This window comes from Lycium ferocissimum, chromosome 7 (assembly GCF_029784015.1).
Source record: "Lycium ferocissimum isolate CSIRO_LF1 chromosome 7, AGI_CSIRO_Lferr_CH_V1, whole genome shotgun sequence".
NCBI lineage: Eukaryota > Viridiplantae > Streptophyta > Magnoliopsida > Solanales > Solanaceae > Lycium > Lycium ferocissimum.
Genome location: NC_081348.1, coordinates 13,631,801 through 13,658,967, shown reverse-complemented (window position 1 = coordinate 13,658,967; position 27,167 = coordinate 13,631,801). Strand labels below are relative to the sequence as shown.

Here is a 27,167-nt window from a genome sequence, read left to right as displayed (position 1 = left end):
CCATCTAGCCTTTCTACACTTTCAATAACAGGAATTGAATTCTCGGGATAAATCGAATTGTTGCCTTCTCCATGGATTACAATTTCTTGACGATTCCAGACAAATTTCAAACTTTGGTGCAGGGTAGAAGGGACTGCACCAGCCATATGGATCCATGGCCTTCCTATCAGCAAGTTGTAGCTAGCGGATATATCCATCACTTGGAATTCCACCGTAAACTCCACGGGTCCAATTTCCAGTACCAAGTCAATTTCCCCTACGACACCCCTTTGAGCTCCATCAAAACCTTTGACCCTCACGTGACTATCACGAAGTTTCCCGATATCAATTCCTAAAGCTCGGAGAGTAATGATAGGACATATGTTCACAGCCGAACCCCCATCAATCAATACCTTACAAATGAATTTATCCCTGCATTTGGCTGTAATATTCAATGCCTTGTTGTGCCCCAAACCTTCAGGTGGCAACTCATCGTCATGAAAAGAGACTTTGTGGGCTTCGAGGACTTCTCCAACCATGGCTGAAAATTTCTCGCTAGAACATAAGCTTCATTTAGTACCTTCACTAAAGCGCTCCGATGGGTTTCAGAATTCATCAACAATGACAATAAAGAAATTTGGGCTGGTGTTTTCTTTAGTTGTTCTACACAGAATATTCCTTAGTTGGCATCTTCCTCCGTAATTCTTCTACTTCACCTTCGTCACATCCTTTCTTTTGGTTGTTTTCCTTACTCGGTGCTCCTCGTGCTACCTCTTCGGGGCATAACACCGCCGCATCTTGTTATCCCGGCAGCAATAGTTTTCACAACCAATTTTGCCTTTCCTTTGTTTCTTTCATCAGCCGAGTAATTCCAAGGAACCGCTTTGGTGTGAAAAAAAAGGTGCCTGAGCAACTAAGGCTGTGATCCTAGGCTCGGAGTGAGCACTTCCACTTCAATTGGTGCCCTCATTTGACCGTAATTACAGGAGCGATAAAGGCCGATGATTCAACCTTTTCCTCTTTTTTGACTGGCACAATTGTCCCTTCCAGGTTACATTCTTCATCAATGGCGATCATGTTCACATTTGCATCACCATGATTAGGCAGTAGGTTGTTGTTTATATTTGGGGAGCCCTCCTTTGAGCTGGATGATTCCTTCTTTGATCAACGCCTCAATTTTATCTTTCGAGAGTAAGGCAATTTTAGTATTATGTCCGGCAACTCCCGAGTGATACGCACAATGTTTAGTCCCATCATACCATCCAGAAGCGGGTTGGGAACTCTTTCCGAATCGGTCGGAGTATCCTCGGCGGTTCTCAACCTTTCATATAATTGGGATAAAGGTTCGCTAATGGTGTATAAGTTTTAGTTGGTTTTCTTTTAAAGTTTGGGCGAGGTCCGGGTGTATTTTGTAAACGGTTTTGTGGTTGGTATTGGGGTCGAGGCGCAGTAGGTTGGGTCGGCACGGACGGGATTTGACGGCAGTGCTCGAGGTAGACAATATGTTGGCCGGGTGTGGTAAACAGGATAGGGAGCCGGGTGGAGGTTGGTAATAAGGCCGAGGGATTTGGGCATATCGGGCCGTATTACGCGGGCCGGGACGGGGTATTGCAGGTTAACATCCGTCTGGTCCACGTTCCCGGATGGTCAGCGACCGCGGACACTCCGTCCTTCTTCTTCCTACTCTCCCCCAATTGAGTTTGATTGAATTTCCTTGCTTGTTGCTTGCAAGGTCGCTGCATTTGTGATTCTTCCCGTCTTGATACCTTCGTCTATGAAATCTCCCATCCTAATAACTTCAGAAAACTTTTTGCCCGATGACACTTATCAACCTTTCATAGTATGTCTGCGTCTTTAGAGATCCAAATGAACAATACACAAAACTAATATAACAGAACTAGTCACATAGTCTTGTTAATTTTAATTAAGGTAAAAGGCTACAAAACTAATATCAAGTAACTAAACCAAATTGAAAACTACAACACTAATGTAACAAAACTAGAGAAATATAGACTAAGACGAGGAAAATTACCTTTTAATGGTGCAGTGAACGGGGTGCGGGGGTCTTAGATCCGACGCAATCCGACCTTCCTCACAAACAAAACAACACGATTAGAACCAAATGAATCTCCTCCACGGCTAAAAGTGGACAGAGATCTGGAAAAAAAAAAGTGATTTTGAAGCTAGTATTTTGAAGGATAAACTAGTATGAAACAGAGGATTTGGAAGTTTGAGAGGAGTGAGGCGAAAAACTCGTCCAAATGGACTCTAAATGCTAATATTTATAGGAGTAGAGAACTAGGTTTGTGCCTCATATTTTGAAATTCAAAATTTCAGTCGGAAGAATCACGAGTTGAGGTTCTAACGCGGACAGAATAGTGGCAAGAATGCAGCAACTTTGTTGGTGTGGTAATGACAGTTACTTTCACCAAAATGGTGAAGTAAATCTGAAGCCATGGAAAGACAAAGGAAAAGAGGTAGAAAGAAGTAAGCTTCTGATTTTTGGTCAAACATCACGTGAAGGAGCAGCTAATCAAATTTAAGATGGGTATTTTGGGTATTTTAATTGTTTGAGCAAGACCTAGAATACATATAGGTGGGCTATTGTATCTTGGGCTAGTTTGGACGGATTTGGGCTACATTTTGGGTCGTCGGTGGCCAAATCAAGGATTAGATTTTTATTTTTTTTTAAATTGGGCTAGTGTGAAGTTTTTTATTTTGGATTTAAGATACTTTCTTCCTTATATTCATTGGGCTCCTAAATTAAGATGAAAGACACTCTTTAGTTAATTATATAGTAACGTGCGTTAAAATATTACTTAATATAAAAATATATTTATTAGTACTCAAATAAATAAAATAAATGTGTATATATATATATTATAATAGTTGTGCAATAATATTTATAAGGTTTAAAAGTAAGAAAATGCTATCGTTCAATAAAATAAATGCCATGCGTTTTGCATAAGACGATAAATAGAAATGTTAAGAGTGACCATCGTGATTATAATATTAAGTGCTCGCAGTATGATGAAAAATAATAATAATAATAATAATAATAATGATAATAATAATAATGATAATAATAATAACAATAATAATAATAATGGCAAGGATAACGATAATAGGCGATGACTATAGTTGGACAGTGGAAAACGACCATATTAATAGAAAGCTAATAATTGTAGTAAAGCATACATAACTATTTTCAAGTTGCTAAAATATTAGAAGCGCAAATAAATATTTTGGAAGAAAGGCGGGACAAAATTGGGTGTCAACACAAGTATTGAAGGTTTCCAAAGTATGATTGAAGCTTGTTTATCCATGATTGAAGCTTGTTTCTCCTTCTTGTAGAAGCTTTGAAGGATACTTCAACGTGAAGCAATCTTGGAATTGAAGTGTTCTTGGGTTCTTGAGATAAGATTCCATCTTATTTCCATGTTTATGAGTGTATATGATGATTATGCTAGGTTTGGAGGAAAAAGAGTTGGAGGGAAGGTTCAAACATGAATTTAAGTTTATGTTGAGATGTAATCTAACTTGAGTCATGTTGTAAATGTGTTTTTAAGCTAGAAACTTGTTGTAAGGATAGTAGTTGGTGTTGAGATTGTTTTGAGGATGTGATACTTGGTGTAATTGGAAGAAGAAAGTGTATAAGTGTCATATGCAAAGCGTATATTGGGCTGTTTTGATGTAAATCTTGGGGTGAGTAGTGATGTGAAATTAAAGAGACTTATATAAGATTATTGTTGTATTGTTGGCTGCTAAGGGGCTATAGTGACTGAGGAAATTGGGATACGCATATATATATATTATTATTGTATTGTTGGCTGCTAAGGGGCTATAGGATCGAGGAAATGGGATACGTATATATATATATATATATATATATATACATATATATATATATATATATATGTCCAGGCGTTATATATGCATATATGTACACTTGCACAGTATGTATGCATATCATTGGCCCTCAAAGCTAGTTCAGACATACAGGTTGCATTCATTTTATCCTATGTACTTTTATGTCTCCTTCATGTTACTTTCATGCGTTACATACTTAGTACTTTGTCCGTACTGATGTCCCTTTTTCGGGGCGCTGCGTTTCATGCCCGCAGGTTCATGTAGACAGGTTGACGACCCACCCTTGTAAGTTGTTGTTCAGCTGATATTGAAGCACTCTCCTTGTTCCGGAGTTGCTGTTATGTTTTTGGTACGTTATATTTTTGTGCACATATACTCCAGTAGAGGCTTGTGGAGAGATGTGGTATAGTTGGACGTTGTATGGCCCCCTCGGCCATATTTTTGTTGTATAGTTGTCTATGATGTCCTTGTCGGCTTATACGACTTTTGTCCAACATAGTTATATAGTATGTTCTTTTCGAGCTCATCCTTTTCCAGCATAGTTCTCTTATGATCTAGCAGATTGATACCGGATGACCCTCGTGGTCCACTCTTGTTTATGATTATGATATAGAAGCATGATTAGCGGTGCTCGGCAGGTATGGTCCGGGTGCCCTTCATGGCCCTCTGATTTGGGTCGTGACAACTGCCCCTTTCGTTCATTTCTTTTTTCTCTTTTCTTTCTTTTCCTTTATTTTTTCTTCTTCATCATGATCATCCATGGAAACATTGATGTAAGCCCATGTAATTTGAAGCCCCAATTTTGTAATCCAAAAAATGTTGTGCTCAATTTTTCCGGCGAGACTCCAAACTTGTGACCGAAATTTGAAATTCCAGCGACAAAATCTTTTCAGGCAAGCTTCAAATTTCGGCGACAAAATCTAGTCCTAATCCCGTATTTTCCATGGTGGGAAATAATGGATGGAGATTCTCCGATGTTAACAAGAACTTGTTAAAAAGGAAATTCAAACAACAAAACTAAAACTTTAAGTTTTAATGATAATTAATTAGGTGTAATTAAATGTGAAGTACCTAATTAAAAAATGATACTTGTATAAGTTAATCAGATTGTATGCTTCTCACTCTCTTCTCTCTTAATGAGAGTGAAATAGACTCTTCTTGCCACGTTAGCGCTTAGGGTGGTATTTATTCCGTTTTAAAAAAGTTTAGAGGGGTAATAGGACCCTCGAAAAGGAAAGATGTGTCCCTGGAATTTCGAATATAGTTCAGGGGACATTGATGCCTTATCCCTTTAAATTGTAACCTTTTAACCACCTAACTATTCCTGCAAGGACGTTCTTATAGACTAGTTGATTAAGCAAGAATCAAAACTCACATGACATCAAAACTCACATGCCAAATCTTTTGTTTTTCTCTTTTGTTTTTTTAGATATGAAAAGTTAACTATCAAGCTTGGACATTTTGACTAGTTAAGATTACTATAACTCACTTTTAATTATGGTAATATATCGAATGTTATTTTATTTTCTATCTTTGCGAAAACACAAATAAGGAAAAAGAGAAACATAAGGAAGACAAAAGATTAAAGATTAAAAACTTAAAGAAAAAGCAAATCAGTCAGAGAAGATCAAGGAACAATTAAAGGAAAATTTGTTTGAATCAAGAGATTAAGGAAGGAAAATAAGATTTTGCAGACATCAAGAAAGCCCAAGACTATGCAAGCACTGTCCATGTTGAGATTTAAGTATGTATTTGTATATAATTATGTTAGCCTAGCAGTCTAGTCTATTAGTTAGTTAAGCATTAGATTGGTTAGTTAGTTTGGTTAGTTTCAGTTAGGCAGCTTTGCCAGCTCATACGCCAGCTAATGTAGAGCTCACACTTGTGAGTCAGTTAGTTAGTTTACATTATTTTCTATATTAGTCCACTTGTACATATATTGATCTTTACACAGAAAAGAAAAAGAATTCAGTTTCCCCCAATTTAAGTCTCTTTCTTATTCACATGCGAAGCTCAAAGTAACTTTCATAGAGGTCTCAAATTGAACCTCCATTGTTGAGTAATTGAATACGCTCGATTTTTCAATCCACATAAAGGTGGATTTCAACATGTTATCGATCTTATTTAGCTCGAATCAACAATAACAATTTGGGGAAAACTCTCAACAATACTTCAATCGTTCATCGCCACTTCTCTTTTCTCTTGTTGCATTTGCAGATATATTCAAAATCGCATACATTTTTCTATTCAATTTGTATACATAACATTTTTTTCGTATCTGAAATCTGTGAGAATCAATGGCGATCGAAGAAACAAGTAAATCGAATCAGAGAAATGAAGAATTGAATCAAAACGACGAACAATACAACTAGAGAAATGAACAATCTACTATGGATACCACGTCTCCTTTATAAATGCATCCGTCAGATAACCAAGGTGCGATGCTAGTTCCAGTTGTCTTCAATGGAGTAGGGTACAGATCTTGGAGAAGGGGAGTAATGAGATCACTCTCTATAAAAAACAAACTAGGGATCATCAATGGAGAGGTCCGAAAGCCGGACTTAGGATCTCCACAATATTGCCAATGGCAGAGATGTGACGACATAGTCACTTCATGGATTCTGAACTCATTTGCGAAGGAAATTGCTGACAATGTAGAGTAGGGATGGCAAACGGGCGGGTTGAGTCGGATATGGGTCAGGTCGAAAATGAGTTAACCAAAAACGGATCAGTTGTACCTGCTCATATTTAATACGGATAAAAAAATGGGTTACCCGATGATTAATATAGATATCCATATTATCCAAAGCTACTTTAAAGACGCTGGCTTCATGTAGCTAATATGGAGAAGATTAAATTACCTTCTTGTCCATAAATCCAATTCCCAGCACATAGTTGCGCCTCAGCATTTGCGGGAAGAATAGAACTTAGGAACTTTCTAATGACACGACCTCCAAGAAAACTATGGCATCCCTAGATATTTTGATTGAAGTAGAACACTTTAAGCGTGCTAGCAAATATAGGAAATATTGTTTTGTGTACCAACAATGACGATGAACAAGAAAAAATATCCTACGAACATGTTAATATAGAAATAACTAGTGGCGGAGCCAGGATTCATATTATGGGGTGTCAAAAAATATAGAAATGTCGTGACCTAGGTTTGAACCTGTGATCTTAGAGACTTTTTGCAATCCCGTAACCGCTATGCTAAGCCTTCAACTTATGTTAAGGGGTGTCAACACTAGTATACATACCTATAAAATCAAAATTTCACCTATATATACAATGTAAAATGAGATGGAGGAGACACATTTCTCTAGAAATCATTGGCAGCATATACAATCATACGTTGGTTGCCTTTTTAGCCATTTTATATCATCACTTTATAAAGACGTGTGGATAATTTATGGCTTAATGCATATGCGGTCTCCTAAATTTGTCCCTTTTTTTCATTTTGGTACCTCAACTTAGTGTTCTTGCTATTGAACCCCTGAACTCATCCTCAAGTGTGTCGATCAAACACAATCTGACTTACATAGTATTCCATCTTCAATGTAGCAACATGCTAATACATATTATAATTTAATTATTCCATCTTTTAGCTAAAATTAGCAGCAATTGAGAGGGGAAAAAAAGAGTAGCTCTTAATTAAGCTAGCGATAGAAAAGAGCGAACACGTTGTAAACCGACACATCCGTGGCCTAAAGAATAGCTTACCACATGTCTAAAATATTTCTCAATCTTCATTTCACCAATTTAATTTCTGCTTCTAATAAAAATCAGATTTAGGGAGTTTGATAGACACACTTGAGGACGAGTTTAGAGGTTCAATAGGAACAACACTTAGTTGGGGTGCCAAAATGAAAAAAAAAAGCAAGTTTAGAGGGTCGCATATGCATTAAGCCATAATTTATTAAGGCATAAGAAGAGGGAAGCTTATGACTTATGAGTATCTATGTGGGCCCAGTCCATTTGACCATTTTAAAAGCCAATATTTTGAGATAAGAACCAAGAAGGCAAGAACTATGCCTGGCTGCTTTTTGGTGAAAAGCAAGCACTGTTACGCCTTCCATTACAGCAAAACATTAGTGGGTTGAGAGATTTTTTTTTATATATTTCAAGGTGCAAGTCACACACTATAGAGCCAGCAAGAAGGGCCAAATTCCACCTCCTATATTGGGAAATGTAGATTGCCAAATCCGATAGGGCAAAGCGTGAGTTCTTCTGAGAACTTTCTCCGTCAAAGCTCATCTTGAGAAATCCAAGTAAGTTCCTACCAATATTTTGTGTTACCTTAACTTAGTTAACATCTACATTATTATTACACATTTGGATTAGCTAGATTCCAATGAGATTTTCACCCATAAGAACTCAAGTTAGGTCTTGGTTTGAAAGAGGTAATTTTTCTACCCCATACTTGGATACAACTACAAAATAGGTATTTGGGATATTGTGAGAAGTATAAATCACCATTTTATTGAGCTTTCTCACTAGTTCTTGAAATGGGTATTGATTACTAGGGTTCTTGAAAGATAAGAAGATGAATAGTGAAATTTTGCATCTTGTTAAGAGGTTTGGTGATCCTAATGACTTCAATATTTAATTTGTGATTGATTATTAAGTTTTATAACACGAGTTAGGGCTTAAAAAGCCGGGATTGATCGTTTTGAAACGTTTAGCTAAAGTCTAAGCCTTAGACGGATAATGTTTGAGTTGATTGAATGTTATATTATGCTAGATTGACGTGGTTTGGGGTTGTTACCGACTCGTTCTTTGACATTTGGAGCTAATAGTTGGTAATGTAAAGACTACTTTGAGGTATGCCGAGCCCTTCTAGTTGCTTGTGTGCTTTCAAATTTATTTTTCAACTCGAATGATAATGTAAATGAGATTTCAGGCACGTGTGATACAAGATTGCATGGTTTACTCCTTGATTGGGATTAAGATCATGATTGGCATAAAATACGAAGCTTGAAAGTTATAAAATTATTTAAAGCTGTTTACATGATCTTGGGGTTATTGTACGACGTACTATATTATGTACTTGATTTCGGTGTGATTTATTGATTACAAATTCATAGCATACTGTTTGATGGAATTGTTGAAATCACTCCCTTGATCTGCAACATACAAGTGAAACTGTAAACTTGATTTAGTGAAAGGGATTCGGCCAAAGGCCATGACTTGAGAAAATAAAAGTAAACAAGATTTTTACAAAATTTTGATATTGATTTACTCATCTGGTCGAGGGGATGACCGGACTCGTGGGTTCTATACCCCGGTGTATCATTGCTCATCCTGTCGAGGGGATGACCGGACCCGTGGGTTCTATACCTCGGTATATCATTGCTCATCCGGTCGAGGGGATGACAGGGCCCGTGGGTTCTAACACTCCGGTGTACCATTGCTCATCCGATCGAGGGGATGACCAGGCCCGTGGGTTTTGTACCCCGGTGTACCATAGCCTATTTGGCGGGAAGAGTACGTCAGGCCTCGCGGTGGCATCCCGAGTGTATACATCACATATGAATATGAGACTTGAGATATGGACATTGAAATCGTGAAATAATTTGATAGTCGAGAAGCTTTAGAAAGATCCTAAATATGTTCTAAGTACCTGGTGCTTCTTGCTTGCTTTGATGAATTAAATTGTGTGTATGATCCATCTCTCATGTACTTCATATATTTTCTATATACCTGTAGAACTCTTGCTCTATCATGGTTGGTGGCTATGATGCATATCTGAGTATTTCAATACTCAGGCATCATTTGTTTAAATGTTGTCGAGGTTTAGCGAACGGTGCGTCCGCGTGGTGGTCGGCATACGGTGCTAGATTCCAAAACTTCATCACTTTTGGTGAGCCCACATTTGAGATCGTGGAGTCACATAGTTCTATTTTTCATTTTTGGTACAGTGCGAGCTAGTCTCGCAATCATTCGTGGTTTTATATAGGCTCCATAGATACACTTGTATTATTTTAGGTTATGGGTATCCGTTTGGACATCTTATTATTTTGGGTTATGGGTATCCGTTTGGATTTGCACACATCTTTATTTTATGACTTAGTTAACGAGCATGTTTATTTGATATTATTCGCTTCGACTTACCCATTTAATATTGATGTTAATTAATTGAATTGTGGTATATGGGTAAGAAGAGGGTAGTACACTAATTCGGTCCGCTCAGTGTAAGTTGGCAGGATCGGGTGTCGTGCCACGTCTCTTTCCATTTTAGGGCGTGACAAAAACATATTTCGGAAAATACCCACCAAGCCCCACCATTCCCCCCCCCCCCCCCCAAAACTTTCTAAAAACAAAAATAAATAAACTTCAAACAACATTTTTTTTTAAATTATTTTTTAGGGTAGTGGGGAATGGATCAGGGGATGGGGGGGGGGGAGTTAATGTCTTTGGTGGGGCGTGGTCGGGGAAGGAGGTGTAGAAAACCAAAATAAAATCTTTTAAAAAAATTAATTTTTTTGGAGGGGATGGTGGGGTTGGGGCCCGTGGGGGGAGGGGGATCGCGGGGGTGGGACGTGTAAATTAAAAAAAAAAAAAAAAAACTTCAAAAACTTTTTTTCTTAATTGTTTTTTTAGAGTGGTGGGGTGGGGATGGGGAAGGGTATATGTTGGGGGGGGGTGGGTTGGTAGTGTAGAAAATAAAAATATTACTACGGAGGTAGTAAACCCTAGTCATTTTCTCATTTTTAAGGAACTTGTTTTTCTAAAGAAAATATTTTCCAAAATTTTTAAACAAACCAACATGAGAAAATTGGTATACCGGACACACCTTATATGTTGTGGGTTTTATCCATTAAGTTATCCATATTTTAAGTGGATAATATGGGTTGACTCATATTGGACCCATTTTAAATGGCTTAGGTATCCAACCCATTTTAAATGGGTTGAGTCGGGCGAATAACCATATTTTTAACCCATTTTGCCCCCCCCCCAGCTGCAGTAGGTACGTGAAACGACCAAATGAAGTACTTATGAATCATGATCGACACGACCAACAAATGGCGCGAATTGTACCTAAATTCAGTGGAAGAAGAACTTCATTATGAACTAATGGATACCACTAGTTACTATAAAAAAATAAAGAAATCGTGGGAGGAGTTGAACACTTTACATGCGAAAACACAATGCAGTTGTAATACATGTAGTGGTAGGGAAAATCTATGCAAAGCTGAGCAAGATAGAAGATTAATCCAATTCCTTATTGGATTAAACGAGGTATACACTGTTATACGAGGAAGCATCCTTATGATGAATCCTCTTCCCTCTTTGGCTCAACCTTTTTCTCTATTAGCAAGATGAATAAAAAAGAGAAATTAAACCAAACAATCACATACCCATGGAATCTGCTTCATTGCATGTTAGTACTGCTAGGGGAAACAATATTAGAACAAATTACTCAGCTAGTAACAACTATAATGCAAGTACTAATCGCAATAACAACTACAATGGGAATAACAATTACAATGGAAGCAGTAGTCACTGTGGTAACTACAATGGAAATAACAGGAGTCGCGTGGTGTGTGAACATTGCAAAAGGCCTGTTCAAACTAAAGATAGGTTTTACAAGCTGAATAGGTATCCACAGAACCCAAACTATAATCAGTTGAGTCAATACAATTCAGGTCAAAATCTTAGAATTAATAAAGGGAAGAGAATCATGGCTAATGTGCAAGGACTAGGACTAGGGTCAAGCAATGACACAATGTCAATTAAGGGAAAAAAGCATATGGATCACTATGATAATTCAAAGTTAAGCTTGACAAAGGATCAATATGAACAGGCGGCAAACTCTTTGAAGTTTTTCTAAATGAAACTGAAGGGATATTATGTCTGCATTTAATTTAATGAAACAATAACTTTGCTGGTATAATAGTTTGCACTCCCTCTATTGATTTTAGTAAACTGTCATGTAGCTGTTTTATAAACAAGCCTGACTCTTTTATTCTAGACTGTGGGGCATCCAACCACATGACCTTTAATAAAGCCTTATTGACTAATACCATAATTTTATCCCAACCATTACTTATCATCCTTCCAAATAGATACAAAGTGAAAGTAACTCAGATTGGTAATGTAATACTTACACCTAATATTGTCTTGCACAGGGTATTTTTGTGCCTTCTTTTAAATACAACTTGATTTCTATTCATTCTTTCACCTCTTATTATTTCAATAGTATTGTTGTAGTTACCAACTCCTCTTATCTTCTGCGGGTCCCTTCAATAAAGAGGCCTCAGGTGATTGGTAAGGCAAGAGATGGCATATACTTCATCTGTCCACAATATTTGAAAAACAACAATGCCATCTCCACCAATGTTCATGCTCACTCTACTTGCTGCATTCATAAGTCACAGTATCACAATATTTGTGGTTCTCAAATTAGGAACAAATCTTTCCCATCATCTGTAAATAAGAATAAATGTTTCTCATTTCCTGTCAGCAAAAGTACTTCCTTTCCTGTTGACAAATGTACTCCCCACCATGTAAATAAGTTTGTTGATCATAGTGAAATGCATCTTTCTATTTTGTTAATCATAATACAATGTAATTTTGTAGTTCTGCTGAGTCTTGTGGAAATGATGTGATTGTTTTGTGGCACAATAGACTTGGGCATGTCCCCTTTGGGAAAATGAGAGATATTCATTCTATACCAGATGTGTTTCCATCTAGACAACATTTTCTTTGCTAGATATGCCCCATGGCAAGACAAGAGAGATTCCCTTTCCCACTAAGAACCCACAATTCCACTAAAAAATTTCAATTGCTACATGTTGACCTCTAGGGCCCCTATCACACAATAACTCATGATAATCACAAGTATTTTATTACTATGGTGAATGATTATAGTAGAGCCACCTGGACACAACTTTTATCCTGTAAGAGCAATGCGTTAGACACCACCAGAAATTTTATTATCATGATTGAAAACCAGTTTGACACAACTATCAAATCAATTGGATCAGATAATGGTCTAGAATTCACCAACTCAGAAGCTACTAAGTTTTTTCAGTTCAAATGAATTATACACCAAAGAACCTGGGCCCTACACACCACAACAAAATGGTGTAGTAGAGAGAAAACACAAATATCTCTTAGAAACTGCTAGAGCATTGTTGTTTCAATCTAAACGACCCATAAAATACTGGGGAGAGTGTATTCCATGCGCCACATACATTATAAACATACTGCCTTCATCTCATATGTGTCCATATCAGCTACTTTATCACAAACAACCCTGTTATTCAAACATGAGAAGTTTTGGTTGCCTTTGTTATCCCACAGTCCCTAAAGCACACAGAGACAAATTTGAACCTAGAACAACTTTTTACGTGTTTTCATTGATATCTTAAGTAACGAGGTACAAGGCTCGCCTAAATTTTGCAAAAAGATACATATTTCTAGAAATGTTATATTTAGAGAAAATGTTTTTCCCTTTGCTGTCAATCCTAATTCTGCATCTTTTCCTTTTGTTCTTAATTCCATTCCCTTTATTGATCCTGTATTTGATTATGATGTTCAAAATGTACCTATTATTCTTGATACATATAATGGTACAAGTACGCCTAATGAAATTTTACTTGCCACATTAACAATTGGGCGTACACACATGCAACCTCACCTGACTATACTCAATAGTCTCCTTCATATATGCCACACTTAGAACCTATTCCACAAAATGATCAATCCAATGACATTACCTTAGCACCTGTGGCACCAAGAGTGTCACAAAGAGGACATAAAAGTCCCACCTACCTACATGATTATGTTCATTCCATCCCCAACCTTAAACTTAACAACAACTCAAACCTTTCCCTTAATGCACTGTTTTCACATTCACACCACATATCTCAGTGTCTCGAGTCTAAAGTCTCGATCTTGTGAATATAAGATAGCCAGTGGCTTTCGCCTATTATGAGGAGAACTTATGATTCTACTTGGCAAATCCATGACAGAGTTCAAGCACTATACACCAATCACACTTGGGATTTAGTTCCCTTTTCAAAGCAATAGGGTGCAAATGGGTATATAAACTGAAACACAAAGATGATGGGAGCATTGAAAGATTTAAGGCTAGGTTGGTAGCTAAAGGTTACACCCAACAAGCTGGGATTGACTACACAGAAACCTTTTCCCCAGTTGTGAAAATGATAATTGTTAGAGCACTGTTAGCTACTGCTGTCAAGAAAGGATGGGGAATTTTTCAATTAGATGTAAACAATGCATTTCTCCATGGAAATTTTCATGAAGAAGTTTACATGGCACTTCCTCCAGGTCTTGCAGTTGACAATCCTGGCCTGGTGTGCAAGTTAAACAAATCATTGTATGGGTTGAAGTAAGCAAGTAGACAGTGATATGAAAAATTGACTTAGGCTTTATGTTCAAAAGGATATACAAACTCCATCTATGATTACTCCCCTTTCCATAAGAAAACTAATAAATCATCAGTCTTTGTAGTTGTTTATGTGGATGATGTCATACTTACTGGTACTGATTTGAAAGAAATAGAAGAATTGAAGCAGATTCTACATATGACATTCAGGATCAAGGATCTTGGGAGGTTGCACTGTTTTCTAGGACTGGAGGTTGTCTATAAAGAGAATGGCATCATTATCTCACAAAGAAAATTTCTACTTAATCTACTAAAAGAGTATGATTGTACAAACAAAAATAGTTTCTTATCTCCACTTGATCCCACTATCAAGCTAAAGGCCAAGGAAGGTACTTTGATTCTCTTTTGCATACGGAAGTTGTTGGCAAGCTTGAACTTTTGATCAACACTGAGGAATTTTTATTATCTCCTACAAAGGTCTTAAACATTTGAGCTTGATTGATGCAAAGACCTAGAGAACCTCACATGAAAGTTGTTATTCACATCTTGCAATATCTCAAGGGTGATCCTACTGTAGGTGTTTTTCTGTCCAAAGATCCAAATTTTGAGGCGAAAGCCTATTGTGATTCAGACTGGGCCTCATGCCCAGACTCAAGGAAATCTGTAAGTGGATACCTTGTGCTACTAGGCAACAGTCTTGTGAGTTGGAAATCTAAGAAGCAGAAGACCATTTCTTTATCATTTACAGAAGCAGAATACAGAGCTCTTAGAAAGGTAGTGGAAGAACTTGTGTGGTTGAACAGATTATTTGAAGAACTTACAGTTCCTTCTCCAGTTCTATTCAAGCACTCTACCAAAAGAGGCTTTTAGTAGCAATATATTTTCCTTTTAGCGGCAATAGTTATTGCCACAAAAATATTTACCAGCAATTGGTTAATGCAATTAGATCCAAGGTCGCTAAAGCCTTTAGCGACATTTATTGTTAGGGCTAAAGTTTGGTATTGCTGGTAATAATTGATTCTAGAATATAATTTGCGGCAATTAAGTTATTGTCGCAAATTAATTGCCGCTAAAAGCATATTTTGTTGTAGTGAAAGTGGTTTGTGACAACCAATCCGCTTTGTATATAGCCATAAATCCAGTATTCCATAAAAGGACTAAGCATATTAAAGTTAACTGTCACTTTATGAGAAATCAGCTGCAAGAATGACTCATTTCTCTACATCGCATTGCTACAGATCACTAGCTTGTAGGTGTCTTGACCAAGGCCCTGACAGGGATAAAGCATTCTCCCATTCTCAGCAAGTTGGGAGTGTTTTCAAACACCTCCAACTTGAGAGGGGTGTTAAGATTTAAGTATGTATTTGTATGTAATTATGTTAGCCTAGCAGTCTAGTCTATTAGTTAGTTAAGCATTAGATTAGTTAGCTAGTTTGATTAGTTTCAGTTAGGCGGCCTTTGTCGTTCATACGCGCTCAAATTAATGTACACTTCACTTCAGAGTCGGTTAGTTGGTTTACATTAGATATTTTCTATATTAGTCCACTTGTACAAATATTGCTCTTTACATAGAATAGAAAAGGAATTCATTTTCCCTCAATTCAAGTCTCTTTCTTTTTTCATATGCAAAGCTCAAAGTAACTTTCATGGAGATCTCAAATTGAATCTCCATTGTTGAGTAAGTGAATCTGCTCGAGGTTTCAATCCACATAATTGTGGATTTCAACAGTCCATAACAGAAAAAAGGAAATAAATCGACTGACATATTCAGCGAATAATTAAGGAAGCTACATTGAAGGCCCAAGTACGTAAAAATCATGAAGAAGAGCATAGCTAAAAAGCAAAGCAGCCATAAAGCTCCACCCTTATTTTTGGAAAGTCCTTACAAGGATGAACTATATAGTAAAGTCCTTACAAGGATGAATTCTTTTTGAATCTGAATTAGTTTAAATCATCAATGAGCTAACAGAGTATTCATCTTGCAATTCAAGGGGACTGGACTAGAATTCATATTGAATCTGAATCAGTATAAATCATCAGTGTCACTTTTAATTTCTGCAATTTATATTCTGTTACTTATTGCTTTCTTCTTACTGCTTAACTTAAGTCGACTATCCATTTAGTACAGTCGACTGAAGGAAAAAAAGATACAATTCACCCCCTCTTGTATTTTGAAAGATAAGTTAAATAATATGACACTTGAGAATAACATACATAATAGTGTAGCTGAGTTTTTTATTTAACTGGTTAAAGGAACACTAACGTGTATGGAGGGTTGACCTTTCTTTCATGGATTGATATATGCAAAATATTTATCTTTTTCTTTTGAACTAAGTTATTTATAGATTACTCTGTTATTTCTGAACCGTTCAAAGATGATCATCTTGAGTGAGCTTACTATTTAGATACATTTAGCTATAGGAAATTTACCTGTCCTAGCTACATCTAAGACTTATTTATGAATAATAACTATCTTATTTTTTATATAATTTTCATAGCTTTATTTTTTCAAAATTACATCCCATAACTGGTGCAGTTACTTTCAAAATACATATACCTCTCTCTATTCTCCCTTACTACACATTCAAGAATTTTTATCTTCTCCCAACCCTAAAAAAAATAAAAAAATCTCTCTCCTGTCTTCTCCTTCCCCTCACTGCCGCCTCTCTCCCTCCTTTTTTCTATCTCCGGCCTCTCCTCTCCTTCACCTTACTTACCCCTCCCTCCCTCCTCCATTTCCACCACCACCACTTTATCCACCCCCCCCCCCCCTCTACCTTCTCAAATATGCACAATTCTATTTTGTTTGTGAAATTAATGTTTATCGGAGAAGGGGTCAAATACGATCAAGATTTGGGAAACTAATGGAGAAATAGAAATGCAACTTTATGAAAGAGTCTTGATAGATTTTGTCTAAGGTGTAAATCGTTATGAAGATTTGAGCAACTAAATGTCGTTTTTAAGTAGGTACATGACTCATATTGAGAGAGTTGATGAAGTTAGTGAAGGGAAAGAGAAAAAACAAGAAAGTCATGAAGAAACAATGTTGTTAATGGATTTCTGTTTTGGATGACAAAGGAAATAGAGATGTCGTATAAGAGAGAATGGAGAGCTAAAACATGTTTTATTACAGCGTTAATAGTTCCTTTGAATTGTATTTCGCTGTATTTTAATTTATTCATCTTTTTTTGGTGTAAATATAATGAATATTCCAAATATAGAGCCTATTTTTACTCTTTTTTTTTAATTCAATTTCGCCCAATTGGGCCTTTTATATATTTGAAATCAAAAACAGAATCCAACAAGAGTTAGGCCCAAAACGGGTCAAACCCAAAACAAGAACAAAACAACAAAAATAAAAGATTACAAAATATAATTCTTGTCCTATCAAAACTAGATTAGGAAAGTTATTCCTATCAGAAATGTTTGCCCTAGATTCACGCTTCATCTCTCTCTTCATCTTTGTTCCTCTCCCTGCATCGACTGTGTAATTCAACTCCGTAATACTCTTGAGTTGATGGACACCCAGAATTGTTGATCAATTTCACTTTCCACTGCTCAACTATATTGGGTAAGCTTTTCTCTTCTTTGATGCGATTTTGTTGCTTTGTTTCAAACCTTGTATGACCTCTACCACATTTGTGTTATGTATGTGTTGAGTTTTCCTTAGATTTGTTTGTTTCATGTTGACCCGAGATCCTGATGTGTTGATATGATGATACCATGCCTCTACTGTCAGGATCTGTTCCCTATTGGCAACGTAAGCTTGTTCTTTCACCTCCACCTGCCTTAAACTTCTAAGATAAGCTATACTTTTGTGCCTATTTTGCGACCAAGTATGAAAGAAATGTATTACCTGTTCTATGATTGCCTTTGTGATATGTAGACTAGACTATTCTCTGTATTAACTCCCATCCCCCTATCAATTTGTACTTCTAATCCTGAGATAGGGAATTTGAGATTTGTCACTGTTTAGAATTCGTCTCTTGTCTACCTCGAACTCTTGAAAATCCTGACATTGAAATGAACCTATATCCAATGCTTGGTTTGCCAAAGCATCTGCTAGTTGATTTCCCTCTCTTAGTATGTGTGTGAATCTGACCTCCATTTCTTTACTGAGTTCATGTACCTCTTCAACCCAAGTAGCAATGTGCCATTGTGGTTTCCACCATTTTGAAACAATTCTCTGAATCATCTTTGAATTAGTCTGAATAATGATCTGATCCAAATATTTATTTTTGCAAAATTTTATTGCTTCTACTATTGCCCTTATTTCTGCCTCAGTATTGGTATTAATTCCTATGTTCTCTACTTGAGCATAAATCAAATTGCCGTCTGAATTTCTTAAGCAAAATCCATAAGAACTCCTACTTGGATTCCCTTTAGAAGCGCCATCAGTGTTACACATTATCCATCCTGAAGGTGGAAAGTTCCAAACCACTTTAGTAATCTTCAACTGAGCTCTTCCTCCTTCCAGCATTAATATCAAATCATCCCATCTGTTAGGCACCTTTTTGATGGATGGATTTCTAACCATAACCAATCTCTGAATTGTTGCAAAGACTTGATAAATTACTCTTCCAATAGATATTTTTTCTCCGTGTTTGATGGCATTCCTCCTCTTCCATAATTCCCATATGATAATAGCAGGGACTGCTTGAAAAATATGTTTCAACTCCCCGTTACAGGTGCTTGCCACCACTTAACTATCTTTGCTGTAATTGTAATCCATCCATATTAAGACCTGCAAAATAAGAAAAATAGGACCAAGTCCTGTTAGTTGAATAAGAGGTGGCAAACAAATGATGGGTTGTCTCCTCCATAGGATTTGAGCAACACTAGCATCTGGATGCCATATTATACTTCATTCTTTTCAGAGCATCATCCAAAGGGACTTTGTATTTCCAACACCTTCACAAAAAGAAAGATATTTTAAATGGCAATCATTTCATCCACATGTATTTATATGCTTCCATCTGTTCCCCTCTCAATCTGATATAATCCCAAGCAAATTTGACTGAAAATTCTCCCATTGTGTCCAGAATCCACCATGGCCTGTCAAACCCTCTCTCTTCTTTAGGTGGACTAATAGTATTAATCACATGATTAACAATATCTGTAGGTAGCATACTGTTCAACTTGTCAATATTCCACTGTCCTTCTTCAACCACATCAGTTACATTCTGAATTTCCTCATCATATTTAGCTTCACTAACTGCATAATACAAGGCACCCATTCCTGTCCAATTATCAAACCAGAACTGTGAGTTACCCATTCCTGTTTGCCACCATATGTGATATTCAACCAAGTCCCTGGCCTGTAATAGTTTGTTCCATGTTTGAGATCCATATCTCCACTGAACTACCACAGCATTTTCTTTCTTGCAGTATTTGTTACACATATAAGCACTTCATAATGAGGGTTTTGTCCTAGAGTTCCACCACAATTTACAAAATAGTGCCATAGAGACATCATGTAATGACCTGAAACTTAAGCCCCCTTCTTTTATGGGAACACAAAGATGATACCATGAAGCCCAATGTCTACATTTTCCACGACTTGTGTCATTCCATAAAAATTGAGCAAACAACTTGTGCATTTGTCTGATAACACCCAATGGTGGATTTACTATAGATAACAAATGTATAGGTAAACTTTGTAACACATATTTAATAAGAACAACCTTTCCCCCAAATGAAAGCAGCTTACTCTTCCAGCTCTGTAACGTGGTCATTATTTTCAGCAGAATGTTATTAAAAAAATCCATCCTTCTTCTGCTATGATAAATTGGACAGCCCAGATAAACAAAAGGAAATTCCTTTCTAATGATTCCTGTAGCAACTTCCATTGTAATACTCACATCTCCTGGAACATTCTTATGCATATATATTGAACTTTTTTCCTTGTTGATCTTCTGGCCAGATGTTACCTCATATTTCCTCAAAATTTCCATAACCAGCTGTAGAGATAAAACATCTGTTGATGAAAAAATAATCATGTCATCAGCATAAGCTAGATGATTCACTTTAGGACTCCACTTAGGCATTCCAAACCCTTTAAATTGAGGAACTTGATGTAATGCATTAAGGTTCCTGGTCAGCACTTCAGCAGTTAAGATGAATAAAGTAAGAGATAAAGGATCCCCCTATTTGACACCTCTTGAAGATTGAAAAAAAACCTTGTTGTTGTCCATTTATTAGCATAGAATACCAATTGTTACTGACAATTCTATATACCATATCTATCAGCCTCTCTGCAAAACCCAGTTTCCTCAGTACCTTGGTAAAAAAATAACCAAAACACCCTATCATAAGCCTTAGCCATGTTAAGCTTCATCAGCACATTAGTTGATTTGGTTCTCAACCTGATATCTGATATGATCCCCTGAGTAAGTAAAATATTTTCAACTATGCTCATTCCTTTCACAAAACCAGCTCGATTTAAAGAAATAATATCATCTAAACTTTCCATCAGTCTTTCATGAATTAATGTTGAAAATATTTTATTAACAAAATTACTCAAACTAATTGGTCTCAAATCTGAGAAGGTGCTGATCACATCCTTCTTAGGTAATAAGACTAGATTAGTGTGAGTAATGAACCTTGGCAATTCAGCCCCACAAAAGAAAGCTTTAACCATATTATGAATATCCTCAGCAATGATTTCCCAACAGGTTTGATAAAAAATACCAGTAAATCCATCAGGGCCCCCTGCACTTTCCCCATTAAGGCTGAAAACTACTCTCTTAACTTCCTCTTCAGTTGGCATGTCCCCTATCATAAAATTCTGATCATCTGTGACCATTGATGGTATATAATCTAGCATCTCAAAATCAATTGGATCCTCTTCTTTTGTGAATTGTGACCTGTAGAACCTAATGGCCTGCAATCTCCTCTTGTGACTCTATCCAGTTGCCATTATTATCTTGAATTCTCTTCAGTTGTAATCTCTTCCTTCTGCCTTGAACAGTTACATGAAAAAAATCTGGTATTTCTGTCTCCATAAACCTTTGCATACCTGCTTTTTGTTTCCAAAATTCCTCTTCCAAATGCAAGTATTTGTTCAAATTAGCCTGCTCTCTATGTAATCTTGCTCTGTTACTAGGTGTAGGTTGAAGTTCAAATTGAATTTCATGAACCTTAACCACATCCTCCAAAGTCCCAATCTCCTGAAATATGTTCCCAAACGTGGTCTTACTCCACTGAGTTAAAGCCACTTTCGCCCTTTTCAATTTATGATGAAAAATAGTGAAAGGATTTGCCATAAAATCTGCTGACCAGTATGCCTTCACTGAATAAGAAATAAGTAATAGAGCATGATCAGAGCAGTTCTGATTAAATGTGAGATATCTAATCCAGGGTACTTAGATTGTAGTACTTGATTGCCCAAACATCTACCTAGCCTTTTAAGGGTCTGTTTGGAGAGCCACCTGGTAATTGGAATTGGTGTAATTACTACCCTAGTAATTACACAACCTAGTAATTACACAGTGTTGTAATTACAATGACCTGTTTGTTTGTCATAATATAATTACAGTGTAATTACAAGCATGTTGTTTGGTTGCACAAGTGTAATTACACAGTTAGTTTAATTTAAAAATAAAATTTAATTATAAAAAATTAAAATTTAATATTTAAAAAATATGTGCCTTTATAAAAGATATTAAATTAGTTATTTAATAACATTGTTTTTCTTGAAAATATGTTAATTAAATAATCATATATTTGTAACTAATATTGTAAAAAATAATTGATATATAAATTCAAATTAATAATAATTTAATTTTAATTGATTATAAAACTTAAAAGAATACTTTTTTTTTTATGAGAACGTCATGGGATTGAATGTTTGAGATAAAAGGAATATTTATAAATATAATGCCATAGCATTATTCAAATATCTGAGAGAAATTCTATCAACTAAGTGAAAAATAAACAGCATGCAATGTGAAATAACAAGTCAATGGTACTAAAACAAATAAATTAAAATAAAAAATATAACCTAAATTCAAAATCTAAAAGAAAAAAATTTAACATAATACTCTTATATCAAATTCCAACATTATATAAGTAAGTTTCAACGTAACATAAGTAAATACTCTTATAATTCAAAAGAAAGGGAAAATATAAGTATATAACCTCATTCACAACGAAATTGTACTTTAATAACGTCACTCATTATATGCCAAGTTTGTTAATGACTCATTCTTTCTAATATTAAGAGATGTAGTTTCAAAAATTAGAATAATAACACGGTTATGCTAAATGAATAAAATAAAAAAATACGAGCAATGACATGGAACCACACGGCGCATATAGGGAATGAGAAGAAAGGAAATGAAATATAAATAATATAAAAAGAAAAATATATTTGAAAAAGAAAAATGAATAAAAATAAATTAGAAAAGAAAAATAAATTAAAATAAAATAAAATAAAAAAGAGATTAAATAATAGAAATAAAAAAGAAATTAAAAAAGAAAAGAAATTAAAATAAAATAAAAAAGAAATAAACTAAAAAGTAACCATGTAATTACAGGGTGTAATTACACCCAATTCTCAACTCCCCCTTGAGAATTGGAGAGTGTAATTACACCCTCTCAATTACACCCAATTCCCACCTAACTGTGTAATTATCTAGTTAAACAAACAGGTCAAACTGTGTAATTACACCCAATTCCAATTACCTGGGTGGCTTTCCAAACAGGCCCTAAATATACAATCTTCTCCACTCTGTCCATTCCACCAAGTATATTTGCTTCCTTTGAAGCCCAAATCCATTATTTCACAATTCTGAATAAATCCACTAAAATCTTGAATCTCATTTATAGTGACGGGTAACCCTCCACATTTTTCTTCCTCTGAACATATCACATTAAAGTCTCCACCAATCATCCAAGGCTGACTGATTGATGTTGCTAGGTCCTCCAGTGATTCCCATAAGGCCATCCTCTCTCCTTGTGTACATTTAGCATAGACCACTGTTATCACCATCTCCTCCTGAGATCCTTGTACTTTCAACTTGACTGTTAAATGTTGTGGGTGATCCATCATAATTTGAACTTCAAACAATTCATCCAGCAGAATCCAAATCTTTCTAGTACTATTCACAAATGCCTGCTGCAAACCAATTCTCCTTTTATAAACCTCTATTTTGTCTGCATCCTGAAATGGTTCCAATAAACGTATGAAACCAAAGTTATATTTTTGAAGCATTTTGATCAGTCTTGGAAAAGCTTCTCCTGTAGTAACAGATCTAATATTCCATATGAGTGCATTCATCATAAATTATTAGATTTACTCATAGCTCTTCTTGTTTGAACTCCACTATCTGTTGGAACACTTCTATCTTTGTGGTTTTTCTTCTTGCCCCTTCATATGCCCTTCTTTAACTATTTTGGCAATAAATCACCTGCCCTCGCTGCTGCCTGCATATTTTGACTAATGTTATGATCATCAAGATCTTTTACCCCAGATTTTTCAACTTGTTTTACACTTTTTTGTCTTGTATCAATCACTGCTAAGGTATTCTCAACCCTTATGTTAGAATCTCCAGGATTGGTATGATCTTCCATCTGCTTTTCTACTATCTTGTCTGCCTCTCTATCATGTACCCCTTCTCTCATTACATCTGTCTTTGTGGAAATATTATGTTTCTCCTGTTCATTTTCTTCCTGTTGCTTTATGAGCGATGTAACAATGAACTGATCATCTCCCTCTTGTTGTTTCTCCTGATTCTGCAGGTTGACTTCTTGGCTCTCCTTATGGCTTGGTGTTTTGGTTGCAGAATTTTCTGTCTGCATTAAATCATCCATTTTCTCATGTTAGCAATGTACAGTGGTCAAATTGGATCATTTTCATCTTGGGACCTTTTACCTTTTTTCATCATGTGGGAGTTAGAATTAATTCCTGTTTATCTACTTCTAGCCATGTGGGGAGGAAAGAAACGCTTGTACTCAGCTACAAAATTTATTTTGTACACGACGGGGGTATTTTAGAACTTCTTCTAGCGACTTATGCATTTTGTTATCATTTCCAATCGGATGATCCATTAATCCAACTAGTGGAGGATTATAAATGGATCGATTTTTTTGATTTCCATTGGAGATTAGGAATAGATGGACTTTCTATAGGACCCATGTGACACAGGTGATTTCTCAGGACTCATTCCATTATTTGAATTGACTTCTTCTTCATCCTCCTTGACTTGTTGTTTGTTGATACTGTAACTTCCTTCCACTTCAATTTCATTACTGGTATTGTTTCTGTCTTGTGACTTTCTGCTGGTTGAACTGGTGCCACTGTTCCTGATGTTCCTTTGTGATGATCCTTCTTTGTGATTGTTACTAGTTATTGCTTTGCCTTTCTCTGCACCTATTTCTGTGATGTTCATTTCTGGATCCTCATTCATAATATCCTTCCCTCCAGCAATTGATTCCTCTTGTTCATCATGATTTACCTTCTCAGGATTGTCCTTTTCTACATCAACGCCTAGAACATCAAAGGTATTATGTATCTCTACTTTGAAATCTTCTTCCTGTTGGTTACTTTCTTCAGCTTTACCCAGAATAATTCCACTAGCATTCCTTACATATTTGTTCTTCCTCCTTTGCATCCATTCTTTCTTGGATTGGACATTTCCTCTTCCTCTCCCAATGTTTACCATTCTTCTTTGATTGTCATCAGTACCAGTGTCCTTGATATTCACCATGCTTTCTTTCTTCATCTCTTCTCTAAACTGCCTTTCTAGTTTTGGATGTAGAGCCCTACATTCTTTTTCATCATGTACTTGTAGTTTGCAATGTTTGTAGTATTTAAGGAGATAATCATAATTAATTTTTACCCACTTTGACTGCACTTGGCCTGTAACTTCATCTTCCTCTGATATATGTATTCTCTGTGGATGTTCTGCTAACAAGTCTATTTCCACCTTTACTTTTGCACAGCTAGGCCTGGTTCTGTTTGCAGTTTCCAAATCAACAGTCAATGGCCTACCCACAGCTGATGCCATTGAAAAAATTGCCTCCATTGCAAAAAAATTTGGAGGTAGTTCTAGAAAGCTTATCCATGCTAAAGCTACTGATGTTTCCCATCGGGCTTAAACCAAGGGTTCCAAACTAATGGTCTCATTTGACAATATCTTGAATAAACTTTGATGTAATAAGCCGGAGTGGACAACATTTTAATGTAATCTTCCAATAGAGATAATCTAATCAGTATGTGCCTGTCTTCAATTAATCCAATTCTACATGTCCCTTTGATGGCACACTAATCTGGGATGGCAGCCCTTAATTCCTTTAGATCAATTATGTCATATGAAAACTTACCTAAAATTGCATATTGTAATTCCTCCTTAATGGTTAACTGCTTGACCTCAGAGGATTTCCATGAGACATGTGGTTCTCCGTCTAAGAACACCACTGGCTTTAGAGGAACCTGTGGCATGCACAAATTCAAGCCCAGATTAGGCTTCAGAAGGTTAGCAAAAGTCATAGTAGGTTTGGAGTTAGTAAGGTTTTCAAATGTGGGTGCTTATTTAGTATGCGTATCATGCAAAATTATAGGATCAACAGTGTTTACAGAAGTGGTTGGTTGTACTGTGTGTGGTAATGAAGGTGGAACAGCCTCCGGTGGAGTCTGTCCACCAGTAGGATTGGCCATGGAGGCCGGTGAAATGGTGTTTCTGGTGGCTACGGTTTTTAGGCTAGAGAGTGTTTTCCTTTATATATTTGAAATCAAAAACAGAATCCAACAAGAGTTAGGCCCAAAACGGGTCCAACCCAAAACAAGATATTTTTACTTCACTTTGTTTTCATGATTTTTGTATTTTGCTGTATTTCAATGTATTCATCTTTTTTTGGTATAAATATAGTGAATGTTCCAAATATAAAGTATGTTTTTACTCCATTTTATTTTCACGATTTTTATATTTCGTTGTATTTCAATGTATTCATCTTTTTATGTGTAAATATAGTGAATGTTCCGATGGGACATTTGTAAACAATGATATACGGCCCATTTGAGACATTTGTATTTTTGTATTTTCAAAAAAACGACGAAATACAACACCAGTGTATTTACGTATTTAAAAGTTTGGAATGGAGTAATTTGAAGAGAAAACGTGAGTTGTTATGGAACTTCAAAGATTATACATGGTTGATTTAATTTGACTTACCATTTAAAATGAAAGAAGAGAATCGTTCCATAAACAACCTATTTTTACTTTGTTCGGATTTTTGTATTTCCGCAGTATTTCAAAAACTGAATCACCTGTCGGATTTTGTATTTCCGTGTATTTCAAAAACACAAAATACAACGGATACAATAAAAAATTAGCTACGGTTTGTAAATATAGAAAAAGTAGGCCTATAAATTGTTAGAAAAGTTAAAGTTATCGTTTATCTAAGTTTCACATTGACTATTGGATTGCATTGTTGAGGTGGGCCGGGCACAGGCCGAACTCTCACGCTTTGGGAATTCATTGTTAATGGGCCTGAAATTGCCCACTTCTTTGTCAAGCCCAAAATAACATGGACTTAGTTTTAGCCCAATCTTATTCGAAGACCTGTCCGAAGAACCACATATCACACTGTCTTTATTCATCTAAGAAGAAAATAAAAAGTAAAATATGACTTCATATGATCTCTGAATAAAAGAACTCCATAAAAAGCACAACTATATTGAATTTGAAAAAAGCTAGTTTATTAATTAAAAAAAATAGAAATAATGGCTAAAGTTCTATCTATTTCTTTCACATTTTAATAGAGAAAAATTAAATGCATGAAACTTGTGTCGCTGTCATTTAGACTTGGTCACTGGTTGTTCTATTGGAAATAACCGCTGATGTATAACCCAAAGTAATCAAATTGACCTCAAAAAGGTTACTAGTAATTAATTTTTTCATAAAAGGCAGTTAGGCCATTCAATTTGTTGCCAGGTTCTTTTATGAAGTTTGCTTTGCTTTAG

General features: G+C 36.0%; 1 long non-coding RNA gene across 2 annotated transcripts; it reads left to right on the top strand.

The window, feature by feature from the left end:
• The first annotated feature begins 7,832 nt into the window (after window positions 1-7,832).
• On the top strand, window positions 7,833-26,115 carry LOC132063423 (uncharacterized). 2 transcript variants are annotated; one of them, XR_009416373.1, is made up of 4 exons: window positions 7,833-8,117; window positions 8,591-8,670; window positions 23,945-24,706; window positions 25,148-26,115. It is a non-coding gene; the product is annotated as an uncharacterized LOC132063423 (long non-coding RNA). The 2 variants fall into 2 exon arrangements; XR_009416374.1 differs by having other exon boundaries at window positions 23,945-24,350; window positions 25,148-26,109.
• Window positions 26,116-27,167: the final 1,052 nt, after the last annotated feature.